The sequence below is a fragment of the Fukomys damarensis genome, unplaced genomic scaffold (assembly GCF_012274545.1).
Source record: "Fukomys damarensis isolate Sample0158 unplaced genomic scaffold, DMR_v1.0_HiC HiC_scaffold_2, whole genome shotgun sequence".
Classification (NCBI taxonomy): domain Eukaryota; kingdom Metazoa; phylum Chordata; class Mammalia; order Rodentia; family Bathyergidae; genus Fukomys; species Fukomys damarensis.
Window position 1 is genome coordinate 5,294,920 of NW_022900914.1, and position 18,280 is coordinate 5,313,199.

The 18,280-nt window shown below is 50.3% G+C and overlaps 1 long non-coding RNA gene across 2 annotated transcripts; it reads right to left on the reverse strand.

Annotated features, from left to right (window-relative positions):
• Window positions 1–219: 219 nt before the first annotated feature.
• LOC104848738 lies at window positions 220–5,420 on the reverse strand. 2 transcript variants are annotated; one of them, XR_776512.3, is made up of 4 exons: window positions 5,036–5,420; window positions 4,412–4,473; window positions 3,143–3,324; window positions 220–551 (listed from the first exon to the last, which is right to left on the reverse strand). It is a non-coding gene; the product is annotated as an uncharacterized LOC104848738 (long non-coding RNA). The 2 variants fall into 2 exon arrangements; XR_776513.3 differs by lacking the exon at window positions 3,143–3,324.
• Between the last annotated feature and the right edge of the window lie 12,860 nt (window positions 5,421–18,280).

Genomic DNA, 18,280 nt, shown 5'->3' on the forward strand with positions numbered 1-18,280 from the left:
TGTTATTTATTTTTTATTTGGTACTGGGGATCGAACTCAGGACCTTGTGCTTGCAAGGCAGGCGGTGGAACCACTGAGCTAAATCTACCTGGCCCTTGTTATTTTTTTTGTTTGATTTTTGAGGCAGGGTCTCACTATGTAGTTGAGACTGACCTGGAGCTCCCTATGAAGCCCAGGCTGGTCTTGAACTCACAGCGATCCTCCTGCCTCAGCCTCCCGAGTGCTGGAATTACAGGTATGCGCCACCACGCCCAGCTTAGCTGTTCAGTGTTGAAAGCATTTTTTTACTTTACAAATGATGACCTATTTGGTGACCTATTTTGTTTGTCCCCAGATGTTTGGGGAGTTCAGTAGTGCATGATACCCCAAGACCAGGACCAATCCAGCATCCATGTCACAGGGCTGCCACCTGCCAGGCGAGTGGAGGTCCGTGAGTAGTGTTCAGTGCTGAGTCAGTCAGGAGAGTCGTGCTCCGCAGGGCTGTGGCAAAAAGTAAGAAACTCTGGGCAAAGTGCAGCAGCAGCAGCCAGGAAGGTACGTGACCTGTCGGGCTGAGGACGGAAACCGATCAGAACAGCTTCCTCTGGCAGACCCAGAACCATCCAGCACACCGCAGACTGTCTCATGCCCGCTGGAGATGCAGCCACAGCCCCTGGGGTGTCGGACTCCCTGGGGAGCCCGGCTTATTTCTCTCCTGCTCACATCTGCAGTCTGAAGGAAGCTGTCGTGTTCCCAGACACTGAGGTTCAAAAGGCCCTGAACCCACAGAGCTCCACAAGCACAGGGGTTCCAGTGCCTTCTCCGCGGGGATTTGGTTGGTGCCCAGGGGCTATGGTCTGCCCCCTCTCCCCCGTCCCCTTTGTGTCATCCTCTCCAGCTCCATGCCTCAGTTTCCTCATCTGGAAAGGGCAGATGACCGACCCAGGTCACCTGGCTGGCGAATTGGTGGCATCCTCGAGTCCGGGCTCTGCTCCCGCAAGCACCACATATGCTGCGTAGAATCCAGCCCCTGTCTGCCTGAGAGGTTCGTTCCCAGTTCTCTGTCAGTACTGCTTCACAGATCCAGTCTCTGCTCACCTACCAGAACCCCTACTGGAGGGGCTGGGTCCTTCCACAGTCCCTTCCCCACAGTCCTGGGGATTGAACCCCAACCTTGCTCTGAGCTACATCTCCAGCCCCTTTCTTAGTTATTATTTTGAGGTAGAGTCTCACGAAGTCACTAAATTGCTCAGGCTGGGCTCAAGCTTGTGATCCTCCTGCCTCAGCCTCCCAGAGTATTGGGATTACAGGTATGTGCTCAGAGGTGCTGTTTTTCACTCACTGTTGCCTATCAGGTATGGAAAGACTCTCCGGTCTGCCAAATAAGTATACTTTGTGGCTCTCGCCCTCCTGGCCTGCTTCTGTTTCCCTCCCCTTCAGTGACGCCATCCTTTCCCTTGTCACTCTGCATATTCTCTCGTGAGCAGTGCTCTGTGTTCCCCAAAAGTGGTTTCCAAATCTGCGTCATGAGCACAGACCCCTCCTGACCCTGAGAGCCATAACAGCGGCCCTGGAAGGTCCTCTGCCGGGACCCCCAACAGGCGCCTCTACTCTACTTCGTTCCTCCTGAATCGGCTCAGCCCTTCCCGCCCAGCCTCTCCCTCACCTGCACTCCTGCCTCATGGCCACGTCTGAACCCTCTGCCCCCAATGCACCTGCCCCACTGGACAGCCCTGTGCCAGAGCCAGGGCCCTGAGATTCCATCGAGATACACGTCTGTCATGTGGCTGCCACAGCAGTGGCACAGAGGGGGAGCAGGGAGTAACCTGCCCAGCTGTTGCCCTCGTGTGAGGACGATTCAGATGCACCCTCCCTCCGCTGGACTGAGTCCCTCGAGCCCTGTAACCCCAGAGCTCAGCACAGTCCGGGCATGTTGTAGACGCCCTGCGAGTGTTCATGGAGGGTGACCGAGTTCACAGCCTGCACAGTGTGATCCCGCCTGCTCACTGCGTGGGCCTTGTCCCTCCAGCCCTGCTTCTGCCTGCCTCCTTCTCCAGCCCTCCCTGACCCCTGCGCGGAGCCAGGGACTATCGGGACTCCCCTTGGAGGGTGTTTCCTTGGAGGCTGGCCGTCCCCAGCTAGACCTGCGGGTGGATCCTTTCCCCACCCACCCCTTCCCAGCACCCTGTGGTCTGTGGGGGGGCCTCAGGGGCAGCTGCTAGAGGCCAGCAGATTGAGTGCTTTGGTTTCGAAATGTTAGGCTTCAGCATGATTTAGTGGCATGGCATTTCCCAGCTAGTTTACAATAATCAGGCATTTGTTAATGTTCACTTTCCCCTCCACAGACTGCTGCTGACACAGGGACTTTCTTTGTTGATTAGATTTTAGCCTATGCTAAACAGTAACCGGTGTGGGTGGTGGGAAGGTGTGGACTTAGGCAGCTACAGTCCTGTGCAGGCAGACTGGGGACGCCAGTGCCACTCTCACCAGCTCCATTAGCCACTTAACCCGAGTCTCGGCTCGTCGGAGAGACAGGGACAACTTCCCCTTCTGCTCGGGCCAGCGAGCGTTAAAAGAAAAGGAAAAGAAAGCATAGGCCATGCTTCGTGTGTGTGACACCTATGTCTCCTCTGTCCCCCGCCTCCGAGTTCCCCTGTTAAGCCTGACTTGTTGAAACCTGAGTTCCACAAGGTGCCTATGCTGGTCATCTTTCCATCGCTGTAACAAACACTTGAGATAATCAACTTAGAAAAGGTTAATTCTGGCTCGTGGTTTCTGTCCGTGATGGATGGGCCTTGTGGCTTTGGGGCTTGCAATAGAGTAGGTAGCTCGAGGTAGCATAAAACTGCTCAGCTCATGACCAGGAAGTGAAAAGAAGAGGAAGAGGAGGGCCTGGGTTCCGCCGAGCCCTCGAGACCTCCCCCTGGCCCCACCTGTGAAGCAGTGCCAAGCTGGGGGCTCTCTTCAGCACATGCCTCTCGGGGCAGGTGAGGCCCAAACTGAGGCAGGGCCTGCTGGTGTTTCTCACTTCAGGGAGAGCGAGCGTCCCTTTCCCTTCTCCCTGCCGTGCCTCGAGCCAGGACGGGCCAGGCAAAGGCTCCCCTCAGCTGGACAGGGGCGGCCATGACCCCCGGGAGCCCGTAGTTTCCCATTGGTTCAGTACCTCTGTTCGCCTGGGCTGGAGTGGTTGTGTGAGGCTGTGAGCATCCGTCTGCTCCTCCGTCCCTGGCGTGCTTTCTACCCCTCTGGCCTGGGATGGTCTACATCATGTTTGGAGCATCTTCTCAGTTTCATGCTAAAGTACATCTTTGCTCTTTTCAGAGTAGGTTTTTAACTGCCCTTTCCCTGGAAGATGTTGAGTGAAATGAGTGTTCTGGGTAACAGTGTTAATGAGGATCCCAGTGTTTGGATCCCCAGGGAGCACTTCCCAGCCACGCTGAGGAGCCCCGGGCAGGCCGCACTTCGGGGAGCAGCCAGCTCCTCCATGTTGGCCCCCTGTCCTCAGTTCAGGAGACCCTGTGATTGTCTGGGCCGTGGTTTGCTGAGAGGAAAGGACCTGGAGAAGGTGTATTATTCCAGGACCAGGGTGCTGTCGCAGTTCTGGATGACTTTTCACAACTCCCCCCTCCTTTCTGGGCCTCAGATGTCTCATCTATGTTGAATGATTCTTGACTTTTTCACCTCATAAAACACGCAAAACAAAATACATTTCCACACAGTGAGCAGTGAGATGCAGGCTACTCATGACCGGCCTGGGTTTTCAGCCTGCTCAGATCACAGGTCAGCACATGGGACCTGACAGGCTCCGTCACAACGGGGCCACTCAGGAATAGATGTTCTTGAAGATCACCACCTGCTCAAACCGTGCCTCTCCTGTCCGCTCCCGCCTGCTGACCCTCACCGATTCTCCCGCCGTCTGTCACAGGAAGCCCATTCCTCAGCCTGCCCAACGCCATCCCCTGCCGGACCCCTCCTAACGGCCTGCTGCCCTCTAGACTCGCCGTATCTCTCTATCTCCCACTGGAAATTCTCCCCGTGAAAAGCCACACTGGTGAACAGGTGAAAGAATCCCACAGCTGGGTCATGGATCAGGCCTGTTGTGTTTGGCTGCCGCGTTCACCACGTTTCCCCACTTGGTTCGGTCCCACCACAGCCCCCTCTACAGGTGGGGAGACCAGGCTTGAAAGGGTCAGCAACTTGCTCTGCGCTGTGGCCCAGGCTTGAGCCCACCCTCGTCCTCCCTACCCTGTGCCAGGCCCTTTGAACCCCGCCCCCCAGCCCTTGTTGGTCTGTTTGTGTTAGAAAATTACTGGAGCCAGTCTCGCACAGCCTCCGGAGGGCCTGGACTTCTGCTCCAAGGTTTACCCAGCCTTGAAGGTTGTGCTCTGCCCTCACAGTCAGAGCAAGGCAGGATGGGCAGCCTCGGCCTTACCTGTCAGATGCAGGTACACAGGGTCCTCACCTCTCCTCTTGTCCTCTCCCTGGCTGTCTCCTCTGAGGGAAGAAGTGAGTGATTTCTGATATATGAAGTATATTCTGCTTGTCCTGAATGTTGATTAAATATTTAGGGCTGTGTGTGGGTATGAATGTCTGTGGTGTGTGTGTGGACATGACTGTGTACGAGTTACATGTGTGTGTTACGGTATCTGTGTGTCTGTAGGTATGTTTGTGAATATGTAAGTGTCTGTGTGTCTTTGGGTGTATCTGTGTGTGTGTGTGCATGTGTCAGTGTGTCAGTGTGTGTGTGTGTGTGTGTACGCCTTTGCCTGTGTGACTGTGTCTTTGTGTGTGTCTCCGTGTGCCTGTGTGTGGTGTTTATCTGTGTGCGTGTGTGGGCAGGCCGGGCTGTGCCCTGCACCCCTGACAGCTGATGCCATGATCCCCCGAGAGCCTGTAATTTCCCATTGGTTCAGTGCCAGGCCTGCAAGGGATCCAGTCACTCGCCCACACCTCTGTCAGTAAAATGCCAACAAGCCATTCATGTTCCTGCTTCTTAGAAAATGAAAAACTGAAGTTCTTCAACAGAGGCAGCTGATGAAGGGCCTTGCTGACCTACCTTTCAGATTCCAGGGCCAGTGTCTGAGAAAGGAGGCTCCACCGGGCCCCAGGCAGCACCCAGCGTGGGGAGCATGGGGGGTTGGGGCCTGTGGGCTGGGCCGGAAGTGGCTTTGTGTGGTCCCGAGAAGCGAGTCGCTACTCATGACGCCTTGCCTGTGCTTGGCAGGGCCAGGGAGCCGGGAGACCCAGCCGGCGATAGGCAGGAGGCCTGGTGCCCGGATGTGCAGACCCACGTGAAGGCAGGAGGGTGAGGTTGCCCGGGACGTGACAGGAGCTGCTTCCGGGAGACGCAGCCTCTCCTCTGCCTCTGTCCAAGGGGGCGCCTGGGTGTGGGTGAAACAGGCAGGGACTGAGCCAGACTGGGCTCCTGACAGCCACAGCGTGGAGGGGGTTTGATTTGCCTTGCAGGTGGTGCCCGCAGGAGTTTCCCCTAAAATGGAATTTTGGGGGCCTTTGAGTGTGCATGTGTGTGCATGTGTCACAAGAAAGTGCCTGGCTCGTGGAACTCGGACCTGTCACCAGTTTATCACTTCGGTTCGCTTTGACTGCCCTGCGCTGTTAAGTTGCTTTTACTATTTGTCGTAGGTGGCTTCGTCCATAACCAAAGTGGACCACTGTAGTTATACAAAATGACAGACAGGAAACACGAAAGACATTTATGTTGGGCCAGCCCGAGTTAATGAAGAGCCGAAGGGTGGTAATTCTGCAAATTTGCCTCAAGGTTATTTTTACCAGATCCATGCACTGTGATCATCCGGTCCGAGTTCTTGCTGTAAATAGGTCATCTGAACTCTTTAGTGATCAGACGGGAAGAGGAGGGAATCGAGCAAGGAGGGGCAGCTAATGCAGAGATAATTTCACCTGCTTGCCTTTTTATTGATTGGAAAAAAAGTATTACCAGCAATATGTTATTTGGAAAAAGATCTTGAAAACATCTCCAGATTCTGCTTTGTCTTATCGTTTAGATAACATCTGAACAAGGACGAAAATACTGCAGTGGATTTCTCTGAAGCTTGAAATAACAGATTCTAAAGACCAAGTCACAAAAGCAGTTTTTATCTGTTTTTGAAGCTGATGCACCTAATTAAGTTTCAATTATGTTTTAAGTATACGTTTGTCCCAGAACCAAAATGTCATTTTTTTGTCAACAAATCCATCTCTCCTTGCACAACTAATTTAAAGGGAATGAAATGTTATGTGTAACTTGTTAAATGAAAAATGTTGAAATGTGTCCTTCTTTATAATGAGCATTATTAAAAATTGTCTTTTAATGCTCATTTAATGTAATCTTTGACTAATATAGTCATATAAAATATTTAACTTAAAATCTTTTTTACCGTAAGCCATGCAAAAATGATAAAATGATTTTTTTTAATTGTAGGGGGTTTGTGGAATTACAAATTACTGTGGAGGAAGTTCATTCATCAAAAACAGGACTGGAAATACTGCTCTGGAAACATCAAACCCAGGGACAGGGACTCACAGTAAGGAGCAGGGACAAGAAAGTGGTGTGAGCAGAGGAGGACTCACTTCAGTGGTATATGGATAATGTGGCTTCCTCCTTGGGCTCTGACAAATACCCGTCACCTAGCCACAAATGCCAAAAGCTAGCCAGAGGTGAGGACACTTGATGTTTCCTTTAACTCTTTTCATAATGAAAAATGCATCCATTGAAGAATGCAACCCCCGGCAGGCCGCGGGGCCCAGGTGGGAGGAAACAGTGTCTCCCCAAACAGCAGCCCGGAAGGAGCATCCTGCAGCTGACTGCCGGCTAAGCTGATTTTCCAGCTTGCTTTAGATTAGATCGAGCGTACCGGCTGCAGGTGAAGTCATTTCTGAGAACTGGCGACCACGTGACCGGGCAGGACAGGCCCTGCAGCACTGTGAGTGTGGGAAGGACCAAAGGACGCTGGTCATCCAGGCCAGTTCTCTTGTGTTCATAGGAGACAGGTCAAAGCCTCGAGGTGGGAAGAGGTTGCCCAAGGCCCTAAGGCAGCCCAGAAGGATAACTTGCCAGCGTGATCTAAGCAAAGCTGTATGTGCCATTTAAGAGACAATCTCCCAGAGGATAATGACGTCCTTCCCACGCCCAGAGAAGTGTCTTTAGGTGTGGGGAGATGGCTTCAAGTCTCCAGGAAAGGTCTGGGGAGGGCCGGCCGGCCAGGGCTGTGGAAGACAGCAGGATACGTTCAACGGTACATTCAGGGCAGAGGATCAGCTTAGCAAAAGCAGAAACTACCGTGGCCAGGGCTCTGTAGATGTTTTGTGGCCCATCCTGCGGGAACATTTATTTGTATCTATTCCAGTTGGTTGACCTGCCACAGCCCATCCTCAAATGTATCAATCCAAGGTACTATTATTTATAGAATCATTGGCTCATGCACTCCCCACAGGCATTGCTGCCAGGTGACTTCCTGGCCACTCACCGGGGGCAGGAGCACGCTACGCTGCCAGCTGTGACTTCCTGCAGGCACAGCGCGATGGAGGGGCAGCTTCTCCTCCACAGACTGCGCCCCTCGTTTCGGTTCTTCCCGCCCATGGGGTCCCACAGAGCACGCCTGGCAGCCCTGCCACAGGACAGCTTTTCGGATGAGTGCGGTCATGTTGCCCAACCCCTGGCTGCAGAGGCAGCAGAAACCCCTCCTCGCCGTGCTCCTCACGCCGAGGTCTCGCGCCCTCTCAGCATCCCGGTCACACGTCTCCAAATGGGCTGCGGTTTGTCGACACCTCTCGGAGAGCGGCCTGGGAACTCGATGCCGCGCTTGGTGTGGTGACCCATACAGCAGAGGGCAGGGTTGCCAACTCCGTGTGCCAGGATCGCAGAGCACAGCTGGCCCCAGCATGGCTGACAGCCCTTCCGGAAGCTCTGTGTCCTGGGGGGGCAGTGCGGTTTGCCATGAGGGTGAGGGGCCAAGAAATCCAGCTTCTGAGAGCCATGGGGGACATTCAGAAAAACACTTCCTCCAAGGCCTCTTTCTGTTCTACCCAGAAAAGTAACTTCACTTTGCTCTGGACTGGTGTAGATTTGAGTGGTTCCAGCCCAGTGACTGCCCTACTCTTCTTCTCAAACCAGAGACCTAATTGGACTTCAGGTCCCCAGAAATCTCGCAAGAAGAAGACAACTAGTTACACAGCAGAAAACTGTAGGAGCTGATTCTAAAAGGAGCAGTGTATTCGAGGACTGTTCTCGGCTGATTATTTTTATGGTGTTCTACATTTATACCAAAATGGAGGTGAACTCCACAATATGGCCATTATCACAGGAAATGAATGAATCTGTCAGAAATCACTCTTTACTGAATGACTTCTTTAACCTGAGTTGCCAGCAAGTCTATCACCGTGGGAAGTCCTATTTTGAAAGATGTGTCTGGGTGAAAAATTGATATTAGTGGAAATAACATTTCTTAAAACTTCTAGGTATTAACAGGAACGCCGTGTTCTTTGGTGAGGCGTTGGGGGTGGTGCGTCCCGCGTGTCCACATCCGTGTTTATTAGTTTATAACCTTCTGCTGTGGCGTTCCATCAGTACAGCAAAATTGCAACCTTTCAGTGCCTGTGGACAGTCGCATTAAAACGGCTTTGAGGGAGAGATGGCTCAGGCGGTCAGGAATTTTGATGTCACACTCAATTGGCTAAACATAGTCATTTTGGGTTCTATTATTGACTAATTTGGGTAATTCACCTACTGGGAAATATTTAAGGATTAAAAATGTAAAATCCTGTCAGTGTGTGAGCGAGGTCCTCGATGTCAGTTTTGTGACATATTTTTAAACACTAGAAGCTGCTCTGAGGAATATGCCGGCGTGAGGCAGTTGAGTAAAACAGTGTTGGGAGCCATCAGCTGTCTGTCTGCCCCTCTTCCTGAGCACATGGAGGCCCCTGTCGAGGTAGCTATTTTACACCTGGGCGGCTCCAGTTTAATGGAGAATGCCATTAACAAGCGTGCCAGAGTGTGTCCCCGTTTACAGCCTTGATTAGCCATCAGCATGCTCGCAGGCTCATTTCTTGATTGGAGTTGAAATATGTCACACCCCGATGGAGTGTCACAGGCTGTCGCCGCTGATGGATTAATGGCAGCGCACCTGCCGCACGTCCCCACCCAGGACCACAGCCGCAGAGCAGGGCTTCATTGGTGGGGACTCGCGCCACTGTGTAAATGCGTCTTTTTTGCTTTCAGAGTAATGTGATTGCCTTACCAAAAGTTTAGGAGAAAGAAATACGGAGATATATATTGTGCAACCTAGTTTCATACCTAGCACTGTAGTAGTTTATATATAAATTAATATTTACTCGGATCCTCTCTGTCATCTTTCGGGGTAGGAGTTAACCCCATTTTATAGGTGAGAAAACCAAAGGAGGTTCAGCGAGTTGCTGGGTATATGCAGCTGCGAGGGTTGGGATTTGAGCCCTCGCCCTGTGAATCCAGACGGTTCTCTCCTCCCACCCATGTTAACAGTCACCTGGAAGGCTTGCAAAAGCTCTATATCATTGGGCCTCACCCCCAGTTTCTGATTCACTGGGCCGGGTTGGGGTCTGAGATTCTGCACATCCCACAGATACCCCAGGCAGTGCTGCTGCTGCTGTGTGGGGACCCCACTAAGAACCGCTGCCTCTGCTGCTCCGGCTCTGTGCCTGCTCATATTCCCTCCACACCCTGAAAGAATTCCCCTACATTGCTGTTTGGATTCACAAACATCACTTTCAGTGGCTACATGATAGGATGCATGTTCTCTAAAAGACATCTATTGATTGTTTGATGCTTCAGAATTCACAAACCTGCCTTTTGCTTAGAGCCCAGGAAAATCACCCACGGTGATAACACTCCCGACCAGGGACAGGGGCTGCATCTGTGCTTGACTCAACTGCCCATTGCCTAAGGCTGACCTGTTCTGCCGGACACTGTTCATTGGCCACTGTCCCCAGAGCCCCAGCCTGCCTGGACCGGCCCCAGGGACCTCTGCAGAGCTGATACCAGTGCTGCTGCAGTGGATGGTCTGGTTCAGAACCTGGAAAGTAGTTTTGTCTCTCCTGGGAAGAAACTCTTGAGTCCCAGAGCCATTGGCCCTGAAAGACCCTTGGGGGACACTTGGTCCAATAGCTTCATTTTGTAGGTGGTAAAACCAAATCCCACAGACACAGAATTATTCCTGGTCACACCGAGCTCTGTCCTTACGAACTGCACTTTGAGTTAAACCATAACAACTAGATTTGTGGGTCTTTACAGTTGATTTACATTTACTGCTGCAAGTGATTTCTCAGCCCTGCTCTGAACAAACACAGATGAGAGATAGACCAGAGGCAGCAGCCTGCCCTCTTCCCTGCCGTGTGGCCGGAGGACTGTCCCTGGAGTCACTCACTGCCAAGGGCTAGGGCAGGATCTGATTCCAGACACTTACCAGCGGGTCACAAAAGCCAAGGCACCATCAGCTCTTCTGACTCCCCGGGGACCGGCGCCAAGTCTCCAGGTGCCCGGAGCTGGCAGGTGGATGCTTTGTCAAATGTCGGGCCCCATGTTCAGAGCGGAGGGTGGGGAGGGAAGGGAGAGTGAAGGCAGCTACAGCTGGTCTTTCTCCAGATGGAGAAAGTATGCAGGGTGCTTATGTCCTGGTTATCTAACAAGTCTTTTCTCTGAAGTGGCCTCCAGCCTGGGAGCAGTGGCGACCCGGCAGCTCTCCCATTAGGGGGCGGACTTCAGAGGGGGCTCTCTGCAGGCCCCACCCTCTCCACGCCCCGCCTGCCACTATTCCTTGGGAGCTGCCAGGAACAGGAAGGGTGGGACCTTAGTCTTCACTTCAAAGGTACTCTTATTTTTCCTTACTACAAAAATAGTATTTTTAAAGAAATATCTTAAAATCAGAAAATATAACCCAAAAAAGAAAGAAATAGAAATACTTCATACTACCACCCGCCTGAGAGATAGCTACATTCTCAAACTATGGGGATCAATTCTGGATCACCCTTTCTCGAACTTTCCTTCCCATCTCTCTCTTAGTTAAGGTTTTTATGCACATAATAACATGCTATTCAGTGTCACAGGTTTCTTTTTAAAAAAACGCACCGTGAAATCATGCTATGCATATTTCAGCCTGCTTTTTTCACTTAGAGTACCTGGGCACCTTTCCGCAGCAGCACTTGAAGATCTAACTTGTCTGAGTTAAATAGCTTTTAATAATTAATCATGCCGAAGCACTGATTGACACAGTCCTCTTTTGTTGGCTGTGTAAATTATTTTCAAGTTTGGCCCTGTGAATGACGCCCATATCTGTGCCCTTGCCCAGGTATCTCTAGTTATTTTGCAGGTTATTTTTCCAGTGGCAAAGCTTATTTATTCATTTGTTAAAGCAAATATTCCCTGAGCACCCGCTACGTGCCAGCCACAGTGCCACATGCTGGGGACGAAACAGTGCTCAAGAAAGGATTCCTGTCCTTACACTTGTGGAAAGAGGATGTGGTTCCTAAATAAGAAACATGTAAATTTGAAAAGTCTTTGCATATTGTGATGAGTGCTATAAAAAGCCACGGGGGTGCAGTGGGGTGACTGAGGGAGAAGGTGGGGGAGCTGCCGAGATGGGGTCCCAGAAGCCCCTCGGAGGAGCACGTGTAAGCTGGGGTCTGCAGAGGAGGGAGCCCTGGCTGGGGCAGGAGTGGTCTGTGGGGCCAGGAGAGGGAGGAGGCAGTGCAGAGGGAGTGGGGCCACTGCCTTAAGAAAAGGCTGAAGCTGACTGGACCCCAGTCCCTTGAGACCCCTTCAGTCACGGTGAAGATTTCCTTTCTAGAATAATCGGTGGCAGGATGCGGAGACGGGCGAGGACTTGGGATTTATTTTGGTCGTGGTCAGAGGGCCTAGGCTCTTCCATGAGGCGCCTGGGGCTGATCTTGAAGATTTCCAGAGAGTGTACTCCAAGTTGTCTGCAGGGGGAGCAGTGACCCGGCCACCTTCTTTCCCTCACACTAATGGAAGTGTTAAGTATGGTGTTTGCTGTTGCTTTCCTGTGCTGCTGCCCCCTGGCTGGGGCCCACCGGTGAGTCACGGGGCCTGCCAGTTCCTGTCTGCCCCTGCAGCACCTCCCAGCCTCCCATGGATGGATAGCTCGGCCAGCCTGGGTCCCTCCAGCAAAGCAGCTGGCTCTGTAGCCAGAAGCCTGCAGAACATGTACCGACTCCTTCCACAGAGTCAGCAGTGGCCTCTGGGACGTTGGTTGACTGCAGACTCATTCCGATGTCACACGTGGGAGTGGGGAGGCCATGCCCGGGCTGTTGGGCATCACCTGTCCCCAGGAAGGACTGTGGCCCTGACCACAGAGGCCAGCAGCCCACACTCCACCTGGCAGTGCTGTCAAGTGTCCTGGGACCTGTGGGACATGGGGCTGGGAATGAACTGCAGCCGTGATAGCCGCTGGTGAGAAGAGGGGATAATAGGAGGCACCTCTCAGAGGAGAACTCACACTCAGTGCGGCCTTGCAAAGCTGGAATGTAAAACTGCAGCTGTCTTGAGTGCAGTAGTTCTTCCTTTGTGAGCAGTTGTGTCTGACTGAGGGCGTGATCTCAAGCCAGGAACCCAGTGCTGTGACCAAGTGCAGAGCCACAATGTGTTCTCCTGGGGGAGGCTTGACCTGAGCCCTACCCAGTTAGGTACCAGTCAGAATGCAGCCCCAGTTAAAACTCGAGGCCTTTAGCAAAGGGTAGTTCAGAGTGGACTAAAGTTCTCCTGATTTCATGGTTGGGCCCCTCAGCCACGAAGAAATGGAGAGACTGAGTTCCTTTCCCCGGGCTACTTTTGGTGAGCCAGATTCTGGAGTGTTATGTCCATTTTTTACAAAAGGACAGTATTTGGGTCAGATGAAGTGGCTCTGACGTGCTGGAATGGTCGTCTTTGACGGGTGAGAAGATTCACCAAGCCACTGCTGGATTCAGTGCTCATCCCCCTCAGCCCATTGCTGTCGGCACAGCTGTGACTGCCTCCTGGCCTTGTGTGGCTGAGGCAGGATGTGCCTGTGGAGGCCCAAGGTAGGGTGTGAAGATTCTGGAAAGTGAGGAGGCCGCCTTAGCTGAGGACATTGACATCAGTAAGATGCACCTGTGCCCTGACAGAACTCACGGAAAGTCGCCCCGTCGCTCCTTGTACTCAGGACAGGGTGAGGCATAAACTGAGAGGAGTGAGGAAAATTCCCTGAGGGAGGTGGAGTGGAGTCTTCCGGGAAGGGCGTATGAGCTATGGCGGATAGATGAGGCGCATTCGAGATGTGGGAACCAAGTGGCCAGTGACAGATGGAGACAAAACACGGTAGGGGTTAGGAGTGTTAGGAGACGTTGACTCGTCTCGAAGGCTGCCCTAAGGTATAGCTCCTTCAGGCTACCGAGAGGCACCGAGGGTTCGGTGCTTATGAGCCGCAGGTAATTGGCGAACCTGGGAAATGTAGTTCTGTCAAGTAGAGGCTGAAGCCAGGCTGGGCAAGGTGTTTGGAGGCCGCAGTGTCCAGATGCTATGACTGCCCAAAGTAGCGTGGCCACTGTGAGCCCAACAGAGAACCAGCAGGCCCTGAGAAGCACTTCGGGTGAGCATGGTGAAGGGGAAGTCAAGTTCAAATTCCAAGTTTGGGAAATGAGCTGCTGTGGCACGTAAATCAATTTTCTACTCCACTAAGTTCATTCATTTAAATGCCCAAGCTTAAATTAACTCTTTTTGGATGGAAGGCTTTCTAAATGCTGACCGTTGAACACCATCCCCTGCCTCTCTACACCGTGGAAGTAGGGTGCACGAGAGCCGCATTTTGGTTGGACACTGCTGTGGGTGCTGTACCTGTCCTCACAGTGAGAGGCCTGAAGGGGCACCCGGGGACCTTTTGCCTTCCTCCTCCCCACGCCGAATGGCCCGACTCTGGCACCTGGCTAGCTCTCTGCCTTCTTCCGGTACAGGGAAAGCTGTTGTTTCCTCCCTGCTTTTCCCTTCTTTGTCCTCCGCTGTCATTTCTCGTGAAGCGTTCGGGACTTTCAGTCTCCTGTTTCTACTGTTCTGCTGCATGCTGCTTCTCAAATCCACAGCTCTTAAAGTAGCTAGCCATTGCGATGGATGTCTCCTTGGTGAAAGGTGGGTTTCTTCTAGGCGCTTCCATCCTCACAGCTCTATTTCAGATGGGTGAGCTGGAGCGTATGGAGACCGTTCTGCATCCTTTTGGTTTTACCCACAGTGCTGGCACATGCGGCCTCCACACTGTAATATTTATGGATTCTAGATGTGTAAATCACTTTATTTATTTTCCTCCTTTTCAGAAGAGTTTACCTCTAGTTCCTTGGAAGCCAGTGTTGCAAAGCTATATCCAAGAGCTGGTCCCCCCCCCCCCCCCCCCCCCCAAGACATACATCTTTTTACTCTATCCAAGAGCTGGTCCCCCCACCCACCCACCCAAAAAGTGGTATTAGCTGTAGGGCAATAGCTTGAAGCTTGTGCTTCAGGATCCAGATAACTACTCTTCTTCATCATCTGTGGGTTTAGGCCCTGAGTACAGCCTAGATGAAAGCTGACGAGTCACAGGCACAGATCTGCTGGGCATCTCTTGTTACTACAAAGCCACAGGTGCACATTCAGCACTGTGAAGCAAGAGAGGAGCCTGGGTGACTGTGAGAGCCTCAGGTCAAGTTAGTACATGGAGGCTTGAAATTGTTTCAGAGACACAGCCAGGCTTCTGCAGCTGGGGAGAAAAAGAGAATGATTTCTCCTGTTTGCCATTGGGCACCATTTAAGCCCATATCTTGCTAGGTCAATGTTTTTACACCCAGAGCTATAAATTAAAAAGATGCTTTTTACTTGGATGCTGTTTCTCAGTCTAGAAGCAGGGTCTGCTTATTTTCTTGCAGTTGCTAGGAGCATTGTAGAGTAGAAAGAAGGGAGTGGAGGCTGTGTGATTTTTAAAGAATATTTTCTAAGAGTAATGAAACCACAAACAGATCCCACAAAGTAGAACATAACTGGTCTCTACTTGGTATAGCAAAAGCTCGTGGTAGGAGCAAAGCTCTGAAAATCAGCCCCTTGGGCTGTGGTCTACATGGTGCATAGACTCTAGTGAAAGACCCAGTTTGGCAGAGTGTAGCTAGCAAGATAAGTCTGTGCAGCTGGCATCTGGACCAGACTTAAGCAGACGTGGGTGAAATCAACCAGCATCCTAGAATCTGGGATCAGGACTTCATCTCACACAACTTCATGTGGTGCCACAAAATTGAGATTGGTTTCTTGGTACATGAAATTACAACTTCCTGTGGTATTCTGGCTCTCCTTCACTTTAATGTGGTCTGTAGTGATGTAACCCCCTTTTGGATGTGTTAGAGGCATTCCTCTTGCTAAAGAGAGGAGGAAGAAAGGCATTTTCTTTTATGTTGGTGGCTTGGTTTTGTTTTCACAAATTCAGAAAGAGCTAAATAGAACTCCTGTTGTCTGATTATTACCAAAATAAGGGCTGCCAGATAATTAATCTAAGCCCAAAGTCAACACTTTTGTGATGTGCTTTCTAGCAGTTAACTGGCCTGTACCAAACAACATTTCTCAGTTCATACTTAGCAACTTAAAGGGACAATGGTCATTTATTTGTGCAGGATTCTGCAATTCGGGCAGGGCTTAGCAAGGACGGTTCATCTCTGCTTCCGTGATATCAACTGCCGTGACTTGACCAAGCCTGGAAGATGCACATCCAAGATGACCTGTTCTTGTGGCTGGCAAGCTGGAGCTGGCTGTTGGCTGGAGCCCAGCTGGGGTTGCTGACCTTAGCCTTACTTCCTGTCTACATGGCCTCCCTTTTTTACAGCATGATGGCTAGATTCTGAGACAGATGATTCTGAAAGGACAAGCTCCACAATGTCAGCACCTGCTGAGCCTCCACTAGTATCATACTCACTTGTATCTCACTGGTCAGTGCAGTCACATGGTATGGCAAGCAGCATAATGACCCCCAATGGCGTCCACATCCTCATGCCCCTGAAGAGGTTACCTTATGTGGGAAGCGAGATTTTACAGATGTAATTAAGAATCTTGCGATGGAGACATTATCCTGAGTATGTGGGAAAGTCTCAATCACAGGGATCCTTATAATTGAAACAGACAGGACAGTCAGAGAAAAAGAGATGATGTCAGAAGTAGAGGTTAGAGTCATACAGTGTTTGACTTTTAGATAGAGGAAGAGACCACAAGCAAAGGAAGTTAGATGGCCTTCAGAGGCTGGAAAAGGTAAGAAAACATACTCTCACCTTGAGACTCTAGAAGAGTATCCTGGCTGCTTTTGATTTTAGCCTCCTTAGACTCATTTCATATTTCTGGCATCTAGAACCATAATATAATAAATTAGTGTTGTTTTAAGCCACTGAGTCTGTGTTAATTTATGACAGCAGCAGTAGAAAACTCACGGCCATGGTCAACCCCAGCGTTAGTGTGGAAGAGTTCATATTCAGAGGCACGGATGTGGGGGCCTTGTTTTATTGGAGGTCACCAAAGTCATAGTTCACCATCCAAGCCAAATATCATGGAGGTTTCATCAGAAAATTATTTTGCCCAACATAAAATATTTTATGGTTGCCTTGGAATGTTTCTGGTCCAGGTGAACCTTTAGTTATAGATGCTTTATAATTATTCTAACTGAAGATTTGTAATGCCACTTTAAGCCTTTGTGTTGAAGCCACTCTAATTTGCTTCCCCAATTTTTGCTATAAAAAACATTTTCAAAAATAATGAAGCATGGCACAATGAATTTCTGTATGCATATGCCTAGATTCAATAATTAATATTTTGTCATTTCTTTAAGTCATGTCATTTGCTTAAATTCATACAAGTAAATTAAGCCAATATGGCTCTGCGTGTGCATCCATTATTCCACTGGTAGATATCAAAACACTTGGCCCCTAAACTCTTTAGCGTGTGTGTCCTAACTGTGAGACATTCACCAGCATTGCCACAACACTGTTACCACACCTAAGGAAAGTAATAATTTCCCACAGTCATCTAACATTCCACCCAGATTCGAATTTCCCCAGGACTGAAAATGTGTTTAAACTTTTTCTGTCTTCTGTTACACTGAGTTATTCTTGTCTCTCTCTTGTCTCTTACTCTGAAAGTTCCCTCTACCTGTTCTGTCTTCATGACACTGCCTTTTGGTAGGCTCGGCCAGTTGTCTTGTGGAGCATCCCAGACCCTAAATTTACCAGCTTTTCCTTCCCTTGTAGTGTTGTCCAGTTTGGTCTCTGTCCTCGCGTCTCCTGGGAATTGGAAGTTATGCTTAAAGCTGCACGGAGTCCTGCTGTGCACTTCAGGGAGGGACCTCTCACAGACGCAGCTGTGTGTTCATCCGGTGGCAGCGTCCCACTCGGGGACTGTGATATCGGGTGTCTCCTGCTGCTGAAGTTGCTTCATCACCGGTCAGAGTGATGACTGTGAGATCACAGCACTGTGAAGGCAGATTCTTTGTTCCGTGACTAGTAGGTATTTGGGGGATTAAAATTCAAGCTGCGTTAAATATGCTCTTTCCCCAGAACCTTTGACCTGGTGGCTTTTGCAGCCTTTGCTCACCCTGAGGAGGAAGGTGTAAAATAGTTTCTCATCATATTCTTTCTTATCAGTGGAAGTTTTCTGCAATGAAGAGTTCATTCCCCTTTTTGAGCCTTTCCTTTTAAGGAACAGTATGCCCCCGACAGACCCTTGTATTTCCACAGTTTTGGACCCAGAGTCAAGTCATTTTTCCTAAGGAGTCTGGTTCTTCTTAGGGAAGAATGCACAAGCAAGATCTAAGCACCACACTAGAGGTGGTGATTGTAGGGCCATTTACTGGCGAGAGCTAGAAAACGTTTCATGAGTGTTGTGTTGAAATCAATATTTCCAATTCAAATTTAATACATAAGACGTTCCCTCAACTTTTCAGTCTCTTTAAATACTTGTTTCTTCTCAAACGGAATTTTTATTCCTATACATGGACATGTGTATCTGTTTGTATATAATATACAAATACCCATAAAATAGCTTTACATTTATAACACCAGTGTTACTACTAACAGCAAAACAGCTGAGTAAGTTTGTTTGTTTGGTTTTGTGGTGCTGGATACTGAGCTACATCCCCAATCTTTTTTATTATTTTACTTTGAGACAGGATCTCTGTAAGTCACTGAGTTGCTCCCGCTGGACTTGAACTTGTGATTTTCTTGCCTTAGCATCCCAGAGTGCTGGGATGACAGGTGCATTTCACCACATCTAGCTTTTTCTTCCCCCCCC